Below are 12448 nucleotides of genomic sequence, written 5' to 3' on the forward strand. Positions count from 1 at the left end.
CAACATTACGGCAGTCGCCCATGTAAACCGACAGGGCGGCACAAGAAGCAGGATGGCGATGGCAGAAGCCACAAGGATTCTCCGATGGGCGGAAAATCACGTCTTAGCACTGTCAGCAGTGTTCATTCCGGGAGTGGACAACTGGGAAGCAGACTTCCTCAGCAGACACGACCGACACCCGGGAGAGTGGGGACTTCATCCAGAAGTCTTCCAACTGTTGGTAAACCGTTGGGAAAGGCCACAGGTGGACATGATGGCGTCCCGCCTAAACAAAAAAACTAGATATTGCGCCAGGTCAAGGGACCCTCAGGCAATAGCTGTGGACGATCTAGTGACACCATGGGTGTACCAGTCGGTTTATGTATTCCCTCCTCTGCCTCTCATACCAAAGGTACTGAGAATAATAAGAAAACGAGGAGTAAGAACGATACTCGTGGTTCCGGATGGGCCAAGAAGAGCTTGGTACCCAGAACTTCAAGAAATAATATCAGAGGACCCATGGCCTCTACCGCTCAGACAGGATCTGCTACAGCAGGGGCCCTGTCTGTTCCAAGACTTACCGCGGCTGCGTTGGACGGCATGGCGGTTGAATTCCGGATCCTAAAGCAAAAGGGCATTCCGGAGGAAGTCATTCCTACGCTGATAAAAGCCAGGAAAGAAGTAACCGCAAACCATTATCACCGTATTTGGCGAAAATAAGAATTTACTTACCGATAATTCTATTTCTCATAGTCCGTAGTGGATGCTGGGGACTCCGAAAGGACCATGGGGAATAGCGGCTCCGCAGGAGATTGGGCACAAAGTAAAAGCTTTAGGACTAGCTGGTGTGCACTGGCTCCTCCCCCTATGACCCTCCTCCAAGCCTCAGTTAGGATACTGTGCCCGGACGAGCGTACACAATAAGGAAGGATTTTGAATCCCGGGTAAGACTCATACCAGCCACACCAATCACACCGTACAACTTGTGATCTGAACCCAGTTAACAGCATGATAACAGAAGGAGCCTCTGAAAAGATGGCTCACAACAACAATAACCCGATTTTTGTAACAATAACTATGTACAAGTAATGCAGACAATCCGCACTTGGGATGGGCGCCCAGCATCCACTACGGACTATGAGAAATAGAATTATCGGTAAGTAAATTCTTATTTTCTCTAACGTCCTAGTGGATGCTGGGGACTCCGAAAGGACCATGGGGATTATACCAAAGCTCCCAAACGGGCGGGAGAGTGCGGATGACTCTGCAGCACTGAATGAGAGAACTCCAGGTCCTCCTCAGCCAGGGTATCAAATTTGTAGAATTTAGCAAACGTGTTTGCCCCTGACTAAGTAGCTGCTCGGCAAAGTTGTAAAGCCGAGACCCCTCGGGCAGCCGCCCAAGATGAGCCCACTTTCTGTGTGGAATGGGCTTTTACAGATTTTGGCTGTGGCAGGCCTGCCACAGAATGTGCAAGCTGAATTGTACTACAAATCCAACGAGCAATCGTCTGCTTAGAAGCAGGAGCACCCAGCTTGCTGGGTGCATACAGGATAAACAGCGAATCAGATTTTCTGACTCCAGCCGTCCTGGAAACATATATTTTCAGGGCCCTGACTACGTCCAGCAACTTGGAATCCTCCAAGTCCCTAGTAGCCGCAGGCACCACAATAGGCTGGTTTAAGTGAAATGCTGAAACCACCTTAGGAAGAAATTGAGGACGAGTCCTCAATTCTGCCCTGTCCGTATGAAAAATTAGGTAAGGGCTTTTATAGGATAAAGCCGCCAATTCTGAGACACGCCTGGCTGAAGCCAGGGCTAACAGCATTACCACTTTCCATGTGAGATATTTTAAGTCCACAGTGGTGAGTGGTTCAAACCAATGTGATTTTAGGAATCCCAAAACTACATTGAGATCCCAAGGTGCCACTGGAGGCACAAAAAGAGGTTGTATATGCAGTACTCCCTTGACAAACGTCTGAACTTCAGGAACAGAAGCCAGTTCTTTTTGGAAGAATATTGACAGGGCCGAAATTTGAACCTTAATGGACCCTAATTTGAGGCCCATAGACAGTCCTGTTTGCAGGAAATGCAGGAAACGACCCAGTTGAAATTCCTCTGTAGGGGCCTTCCTGGCCTCGCACCACGCAACATATTTACGCCAAATACGGTGATAATGTTGTATGGTTACATCCTTCCTGGCTTTGATCAGGGTAGGGATGACTTCATCCGGAATGCCTTTTTCCTTCAGGATCCGGCGTTCAACCGCCATGCCGTCAAACGCAGCCGCGGTAAGTCTTGGAACAGACATGGTCCCTGCTGGAGCAGGTCCTTTCTTAGAGGTAGAGGCCACGGGTCTTCCGTGAGCATCTCTTGAATTTCCGGGTACCAAGTCCTTCTTGGCCAATCCGGAGCCACGAGTATAGTCTTTACTCCTCTCCTTCTTATGATTCTCAGTACTTTTGGTATGAGAGGAAGAGGAGGGAACACATACACTGACTGGTACACCCACGGTGTTACCAGAGCGTCCACAGATATTGCCTGAGGGTCCCTTGACCTGGCGCAATATCTGTCCAGTTTTTTGTTGAGGCGGGAAGCCATCATGTCCACCTTTGGTTTTTCCCAACGGTTCACAATCATGTGGAAGACTTCTGGGTGAAGTCCCCACTCCCCCGGGTGAAGATCGTGTCTGCTGAGGAAGTCTGCTTCCCAGTTGTCCACTCCCGGAATGAACACTGCTGACAGTGCTATCACATGATTCTCCACCCAGCGAAGAATCCTTGCCACTTCCATCATTGCCCTCCTGCTTCTTGTGCCGCCCTGTCTGTTTACGTGGGCGACTGCCGTGATGTTGTCCGACTGGATCAACACCGGCTGACCCTGAAGCAGAGGTCTTGCCTGACTTAGGGCATTGTAAATGGCCCTTAGTTCCAGGATATTTATGTGAAGTGACGTTTCCATGCTTGACCACAAGCCCTGGAAATTTCTTCCCTGTGTGACTGCTCCCCAGCCTCTCAGGCTGGCATCCGTGGTCACCAGGACCCAATCCTGAATGCCGAATCTGCGGCCCTCTAGGAGATGAGCACTCTGTAACCACCACAGGAGAGACACCCTTGTCCTTGGAGACAGGGTTATCCGCTGATGCATTTGAAGATGCGATCCGGACCATTTGTCCAGCAGATCCCACTGAAAAGTTCTTGCGTGGAATCTGCCGAATGGAATCGCTTCGTAAGAAGCCACCATCTTTCCCAGGACCCTTGTGCATTGATGTACTGACACTTGGCCTGGTCTTAGGAGGTTCCTGACTAGGTCGGATAACTCCTTGGCTTTCTCCTCCGGGAGAAACACCTTTTTCTGTACTGTGTCCAGAATCATCCCTAGGAACAGCAGACGTGTCGTCGGAATCAGCTGCAATTTTGGAATATTTAGAATCCATCCGTGCTGTCGTAGTACTACTTGAGATAGTGCTACTCCGACCTCTAACTGTTCTCTGGACCTTGCCCTTATCAGGAGATCGTCCAAGTAAGGGATAATTAAGACGCCTTTTCTTCGAAGAAGAATCATCATTTCGGCCATTACCTTGGTAAAGACCCGGGGTGCCGTGGACAATCCAAACGGCAGCATCTGAAACTGATAGTGACAGTTCTGTACCACAAACCTGAGGTACCCTTGGTGAGAAGGGCAAACTGGGACATGGAGGTAAGCATCCTTGATGTCCAGAGACACCATATAGTCCCCTTCTTCCAGGTTCGCTATCACTGCTCTGAGTGACTCCATCTTGAACTTGAACCTTTTTATGTAAGTGTTCAAGGATTTCAGATTTAAAATGGGTCTCACCGAGCCGTCCGGCTTCGGTACCACAAACAGCGTGGAATAATACCCCTTTCCCTGTTGTAGGAGGGGTACCTTGATTATCACCTGCTGGGAATACAGCTTGTGAATGGCTTCCAATACCGCCTCCCTGTCGGGGGGAGACGTTGGTAAAGCAGACTTCAGGAACCGGCGAGGGGGAGACGTCTCGAATTCCAATTTGTACCCCTGAGATACTACCTGCAGGATCCAGGGGTCCACTTGCGAGTGTGCCCACTGCGCGCTGAAATTCTTGAGACGGGCCCCCACCTTGCCTGAGTCCGCTTGTAAGGCCCCAGCGTCATTGTGATGAGGACTTGGCAGAAGCGGGGGAGGGCTTCTGTTCGTGGGAAGAGGCTGTTTGCTGCAGTCTTTTTTCCCTTCCTCTGCCCCGGGGCAGATATGAGTGGCCTTTTGCCCGCTTGCCCTTATGGGGACGAAAGGACTGAGCCTGAAAAGACGGTATCTTTTTCTGCTGCGAGGTGACTTGGGGTAAAAAGGTGGATTTTCCAGCCGTTGCCGTGGCCACCAGGTCCGATAGACCGACCCCAAATAACTCCTCCCCTTTATACGGCAATACTTCCATATGCCGTTTGGAATCCGCATCCCCTGACCACTGTCGCGTCCATAATCCTCTTCTGGCAGAAATGGACATCGCACTTACTCTTGATGCCAGAGTGCAAATATCCCTCTGTGCATCTCGCATATATAGAAATGCATCCTTTAAATGCTCTATAGTCAATAATATATTGTCCCTGTCCAGGGTATCAATATTTTCAGTCAGGGAATCCGACCAAGCCACCCCAGCACTGCACATCCAGGCTGAGGCGATTGCTGGTCGCAGTATAATACCAGTATGTGTGTATATACTTTTAAGGATATTTTCCAGCTTCCTATCAGCTGGTTCCTTGAGGGCGGCCGTATCAGGGGACGGTAATGCCACTTGTTTTGATAAGCGTGTGAGCGCCTTATCTACGCTAGGGGGTGTTTTCCAACGCGCCCTAACCTCTGGCGGGAAAGGGTATAATGTAGAGATGAGCGCCTGAAATTTTTCGGGTTTTGTGTTTTGGTTTTGGGTTCGGTTCCGCGGCCGTGTTTTGGGTTCGAACGCGTTTTGGCAAAACCTCACCGAATTATTTTTGTCGGATTCGGGTGTGCTTTGGATTCGGGTGTTTTTTTCCAAAAACACTAAAAAACAGCTTAAATCATAGAATTTGGGGGTCATTTTGATCCCAAAGTATTATTAACCTCAAAAACCATAATTTACACTCATTTTCAGTCTATTCTGAATACCTCACACCTCACAATATTATTTTTAGTCCTAAAATTTGCACCGAGGTCGCTGTGTGAGTAAGATAAGCGACCCTAGTGGCCGACACAAACACCGGGCCCATCTAGGAGTGGCACTGCAGTGTCACGCAGGATGTCCCTTCCAAAAAACCCTCCCCAAACAGCACATGACGCAAAGAAAAAAAGAGGCGCAATGAGGTAGCTGTGTGAGTAAGATTAGCGACCCTAGTGGCCGACACAAACACCGGGCCCATCTAGGAGTGGCATTTTTGTTCTCCATATTTTAATAGGCACAACTAAAAGGCACCTCAGGTAAACAATGGAGATGGATGGATTGGATACTAGTATACAATTATGGACGGGCTGCCGAGTGCCGACACAGAGGTAGCCACAGCCGTGAACTACCGCACTGTACTGTGTCTGCTGCTAATATATAGACTGGTTGATAAAGAGATAGTATACTCGTAACTAGTATGTATGTATAAAGAAAGAAAAAAAAAACACGGTTAGGTGGTATATACAATTATGGACGGGCTGCCGAGTGCCGACACAGAGGTAGCCACAGCCGTGAACTACCGCACTGTACTGTGTCTGCTGCTAATATATAGACTGGTTGATAAAGAGATAGTATACTCGTAACTAGTATGTATGTATAAAGAAAGAAAAAAAAACCACGGTTAGGTCACTGGTATATACAATTATGGACGGGCTGCCGAGTGCCGACACAGAGGTAGCCACAGCCGTGAACTACCGCACTGTACACTGGTTGATAAAGAGATAGTAGTATACTCGTAACAACTAGTATGACTGACTATGACGGTATAAAGAATGAAAAAAAAACCACGGTTAGGTGGTATATATTATAATACAATTATGGATGGACGGACTGCCTGCCGAGTGCCGACACAGAGGTAGCCACAGCCGTGAACTACCGCACTGTACACTGGTTGATAAAGAGATAGTAGTATACTCGTAACAACTAGTATGACTGACTATGACGGTATAAAGAATGAAAAAAAAACCACGGTTAGGTGGTATATATTATAATACAATTATGGATGGACGGACTGCCTGCCGACTGCCGACACAGAGGTAGCCACAGCCGTGAACTACCGCACTGTACACTGGTTGATAAAGAGATAGTAGTATACTCGTAACAACTAGTATGACACTATGACGGTATAAAGAATGAAAAAAAAACCACGGTTAGGTGGTATATATTATAATACAATTATGGATGGACGGACTGCCTGCCGACTGCCGACACAGAGGTAGCCACAGCCGTGAACTACCGCACTGTACACTGGTTGATAAAGAGATAGTAGTATACTCGTAACAACTAGTATGACACTATGACGGTATAAAGAATGAAAAAAAAACCACGGTTAGGTGGTATATATTATAATAATACAATTATGGATGGACGGACTGCCTGCCGACTGCCGACACAGAGGTAGCCACAGCCGTGAACTACCGCACTGTACACTGGTTGATAAAGAGATAGTAGTATACTCGTAACAACTAGTATGACTATGACGACGGTATAAAGAAAGAAAAAAAAATACCACGGTTAGGTGGTATATAATTATACAATTATGGATGGACGGACTGCCTGCCGAGTGCCGACTGCCGACACAGAGGTAGCCACAGCCGTGAACTACCGCACTGTACTGTGTCTGCTGCTAATATAGACTGGTTGATAAAGAGATAGTATACAACAATATACTACTATACTGGTGGTCAGGCACTGGTCACCACTAGTCACACTGGCAGTGGCACTCCTGCAGCAAAAGTGTGCACTGTTTAATTTTAAATTAATATAATATTATGTACTCCTGGCTCCTGCTATAACAACCTGCAGTGCTCCCCAGTCTCCCCCACAATTATTATAAGCTTTTATACATTGATGTGCAGCACACTGGGCTGAGCTGAGTGCACACAGACTGAGTCACACTGTGTGACTGCTGTGTATCGTTTTTTTCAGGCAGAGAACGGATATAGCAGAGAACGGATATATTAAATAAAAGTTAACTTAACAACAACTGCACTGGTCACTGTGGTAAACTCTGTCTGCACAATCTCTCTCTCTCTCTCTCTCTTCTAATCTATTCTAATGGAGAGGACGCCAGCCACGTCCTCTCCCTATCAATCTCAATGCACGTGTGAAAATGGCGGCGACGCGCGGCTCCTTATATAGAATCCGAGTCTCGCGAGAATCCGACAGCGTCATGATGACGTTCGGGCGCGCTCGGGTTAACCGAGCAAGGCGGGAAGATCCGAGTCGCTCGGACCCGTGAAAAAAAAAGTGAAGTTCGTGCGGGTTCGGATTCAAAGAAACCGAACCCGCTCATCTCTAGTATAATGCCAATAATTTTTTAGAAATTAGCAGTTTTTTATCGGGGGAAACCCACGCTTCATATCACACACCTCATTTAATTCATCTGATTCAGGAAAAACTACGGGTAGTTTTTTCACACCCCACATAATACCCTTTTTTTTGTGGTACTTGTAGTATCAGAAATGTTCAAAACCTCCTTCATTGCCGTGATCATGTAACGTGTGGCCCTACTGGAAAATACGTTTGTTTCCTCACCGTCGACACTGGAGTCAGTGTCCGTGTCAGTGTCTGTATCGACCTGAGGTAACGGGCGTTTTATAGCCCCTGACGGTGTTTGAGACGCCTGTACAGGTATCAACTGATTTGCCGGCTGTCTCATGTCGTCAACAGTCTTTTGTAAAGTGCCGACACTATCACGTAATTCTTTCCATAAGACCATCCAGTCAGGTGTCGACTCCCTAGGGGGTGACATCACTAACACAGGCAATTGCTCCGCCTCCACACCATTTTCCTCCTCATACATGTCGACACAGCGTACCGACACACAGCACACACACAGGGAATGCTCTGATAGAGGACAGGACCCCACTAGCCCTTTGGGGAGACAGAGGGAGAGTTTGCCAGCACACACCAGAGCGCTATATATATATATATATAGGGATAACCTTATATAAGTGTTTTTCCCTAATATAGCTGCTGTATATATTAATATGCCAATTTAGTGCCCCCCCTCTCTTGTTTTACCCTGTTTCTGTTGTGCAGGACTGCAGGGGAGAGTCAGGGAGCCTTCCTCCAACGGAGCTGTGAGGAAAAAATGGCGCTTGTGTGCTGAGGAGATAGGCTCCGCCCCTTTTTCGGCGGCCTTTCTCCCGCTTTTTTGTGGAAAACTGGCAGGGGTTAAATACATCCATGTAGCCCAGGAGCTATATGTGATGTATTTTTAGCCATTTAAGGTATTTTCATTGCGTCCCAGGGCGCCCCCCCCCCCAGCGCCCTGCACCCTCAGTGACCGGAGTGTGAAGTGTGCTGAGAGCAATGGCGCACAGCTGCGGTGCTGTGCGCTACCTTATTGAAGACAGGACGTCTTCTGCCGCCGATTTTCCGGACCTCTTCACTCTTCTGGCTCTGTAAGGGGGCCGGCGGCGCGGCTCTGGGACCCATCCAAGCTGGGCCTGTGATCGTCCCTCTGGAGCTAATGTCCAGTAGCCTAAGAAGCCCAATCCACTCTGCACGCAGGTGAGTTCGCTTCTTCTCCCCTTAGTCCCTCGATGCAGTGAGCCTGTTGCCAGCAGGTCTCACTGAAAATAAAAAAACCTATTTAAACTTTTACTCTAAGCAGCTCAGGAGAGCCACCTAGATTGCACCCTTCTCGTTCGGGCACAAAATCTTAACTGAGGCTTGGAGGAGGGTCATAGGGGGAGGAGCCAGTGCACACCAGCTAGTCCTAAAGCTTTTACTTTGTGCCCAGTCTCCTGCGGAGCCGCTATTCCCCATGGTCCTTTCGGAGTCCCCAGCATCCACTAGGACGTTAGAGAAAATATGTTGCGTGGTGTGAGGCCAGGAAGGCCCCAACAGAGGAATTTCAGCTGGGTCGTTTTCTGCACTTCCTACAGTCAGGAGTGACTATGGGCCTAAATTTGGGTTCCATTAAGGTCCAGATTTCGGCTCTGTCGATTTTCTTCCAGAAAGAACTGGCTTCACTGCCTGGAGTTCAGACATTTGTAAAGGGAGTGCTACATATTCAGCCCCTTTTTTGTGCCTTCTGTGGCACCTTGGGATCTCAACGTGGTGTTGAGTTTCTTAAAATCACATTGGTTTGAGCCACTTAAAACTGTGGATTTGAAATATCTCACGTGGAAAGTGGTCATGTTATTGGCCTTGGCTTCGGCCAGGCGTGTCTGAATTGGCGGCTTTGTCATGTAAAAGCCCTTATCTGATTTTCCATATGGATAGGGCAGAATTGAGGACTCGTCCCCAGTTTCTCCCTAAGGTGGTATCAGCTTTTCACTTGAACCAACCTATTGTAGTGCCTGCGGCTACTAGGGACTTGGAAGATTCCAAGTTACTGGACGTAGTCAGGGCCTTAAAAATTTATATTTCCTGTACGGCTGGAGTCAGGAAAACTGACTCGTTTTTTATCCTGTAGGCACCCAACAAAATAGGTGCTCCTGCTTCTAAGCAGACTATTGCTCGCTGAATTTGTAGCACAATTCAGCTGGAGCATTCTGCGGCTGGATTGCCGCATCCTAAATCAGTAACAGCCCATTCCACGAGGAAAGTGGGCTCATCTTGGGCGGCTGCCCGAGGGGTCTCGGCTTTACAACTTTGCCGAGCTGCAACTTGGTCAGGGGCAAACACGTTTGCTAAATTCTACAAATTTGATACCCTGGCTGAGGAGGACCTGGAGTTCTCTCATTCGGTGCTGCAGAGTCATCCGCACTCTCCCGCCCGTTTGGGAGCTTTGGTATAATCCCCATGGTCCTTACGGAGTTCCCAGCATCCACTAGGACGTCAGAGAAAATAAGATTTTACTCACCGGTAAATCTATTTCTCGTAGTCCGTAGTGGATGCTGGGCGCCCATCCCAAGTGCGGATTGTCTGCAATACTTGTATATAGTTATTGCCTAACTAAAGGGTTATTGTTGAGCCATCTGTTGAGAGGCTCAGTTATATTTCATACTGTTAACTGGGTATAGTATCACGAGTTATACGGTGTGATTGGTGTGGCTGGTATGAGTCTTACCCGGGATTCAAAATCCTTCCTTATTGTGTCAGCTCTTCCGGGCACAGTATCCTAACTGAGGTCTGGAGGAGGGGCATAGAGGGAGGAGCCAGTGCACACCAGATAGTAACTAATCTTTCTTTTAGAGTGCCCAGTCTCCTGCGGAGCCCGTCTATTCCCCATGGTCCTTGCGGAGTTCCCAGCATCCACTACGGACTACGAGAAATAGATTTACTGGTGAGTAAAATCTTATTATTACAGCTTGACAAAGGCAACACACGGCTTGACAAATGTTGACCGCATTTCTGTTAAAACAATTCCACACCAACGAGGTGATTTGTTTTGTAATTTGACCAGGCATGTCAATGGCCATATTCGTCCCACGGACAACAGGTGTCTCCCCGGGTGCCTGACTTAAACAAACCACCTCACCATCAGAATCCTCCTTGTCAATTTCCTCCTCAGTGCTAGCAACACCCATATCCTCATCCTAGTGTACTTCAACAGTGACATCTTCAATTTGACTATCAGGAACTGGACTGTGGGTGCTCCTTCCAGCACTTGCAGGGGGAGTGCAAATGGTGGAAGGCGCCACCTCTTCCCGTCCAGTGTTGGGAAGGTTAGGCATCGCAACCGACACAATTGGACTCTCCTTGGGGATTTGTGATTTAGAAGAACGCACAGTTCTTTGCTGTGCTTTTGCCAGCTTAAGTCTTTTCATTTTTCTAGCGAGAGGATGAGTGCTTCCATCCTCATGTGAATCTGAACCACTAGCCATGAACATAGGCCAGGGCCTCAGCCGTTCCTTGCCACTCCGTGTCGTAAATGGCATATTGGCATATAAGTTTACGCTTCTCATCAGACGCTTTTAATTTTGATTTTTGGGTCATTTTACTGAACTTCTGTTTTTTGGATTTTACATGCTCTCTACTATGACATTGGGCATCGGCCTTGGCAGACAACGTTGATGGCATTTCATTGTCTCGGCCATGACTAGTGGCAGCAGCTTCAGCAAGAGGTGGAAGTGGATCTTGATCTTTCCCTATTTTACCCTCCACATTTTTGTTCTCCATTTTTTAATGTGTGGAATTATATGCCAGTAATATATCAATAGCAATGGTCTACTGTACCGTACCGCTATATATTATATACTGGTGGTCAGCAAAATTCTGCACTGTCCTCCTACTATATATACTGCGCACAACTAAAATGCACCACTGGTATGGATGGATAGTATACTTGACGACACAGAGGTAGGTAGAGCAGTGGCCTACTGTACCGTACTGTTATATATTATATACTGGTGGTCAGCAAAATTCTGCACTGTCCTCCTACTATATATACTGCGCACAACTAAATTGCACCACGGATATAAATGGATAGTATACTTGACGACACAGAGGTAGGTAGAGCAGTGGCCTACTGTACCGTACTGCTATATATTATATACTGGTGGTCAGCAAAATTCTGCACTATCCTCCTACTATATATACTGTGCACAACTAAAATGCACCACAGGTATGGATGGATAGTATACTTGACGACACAGAGGTAGGTAGAGCAGTGGAATACTGTACCGTACTGCTATATATTATATACTGATGGTCAGCAAAATTCTGCACTGTCCTCCTACTATATATACTGCGCACAACTAAAATGCACCAAAGGTATGGATGGATAGTATACTTGACGACACAGAGGTAGGTAGAGCAGTGGCCTACTGTACCGTACTGCTATATATTATATGCTGGTGGTCAGCAAAATTCTGCACTGTCCTCCTACTATATATACTGTGCACAACTAAAATGCACCACAGGTATGGATGGATAGTATACTTGATGACACAGAGGTAGGTAGAGCAGTGGCCTACTGTACCGTACTGCTATATATTATATACTGGTGGTCTGCAAAATTCTGCACTGTCCTCCTACTATATATACTGCGCACAACTAAATTGCACCACAGATAAAAATGGATAGTATACTTGACGACACAGAGGTAGGTAGAGCAGTGGACTACTGTACCGTACTGCTATATATTATATACTGGTGGTCAGCAAAATTCTGCACTGTCCTCCTACTGCATATACTGCGCACAACTAAAATGCACCACAGGTATGGATGGATAGTATACTTGACGACACAGAGGTAGGTAGAGCAGTGGCCTACTGTACCGTACTGGTATATATTATATACTGGTGGTCAGCAAAATTCTGCACTATCCTCCTACTATATATACTGCGTACAACTAAAATGCACCACAGGTATGGA

Source organism: Pseudophryne corroboree, chromosome 1, assembly GCF_028390025.1.
Source record: "Pseudophryne corroboree isolate aPseCor3 chromosome 1, aPseCor3.hap2, whole genome shotgun sequence".
Lineage (NCBI taxonomy): Eukaryota > Metazoa > Chordata > Amphibia > Anura > Myobatrachidae > Pseudophryne > Pseudophryne corroboree.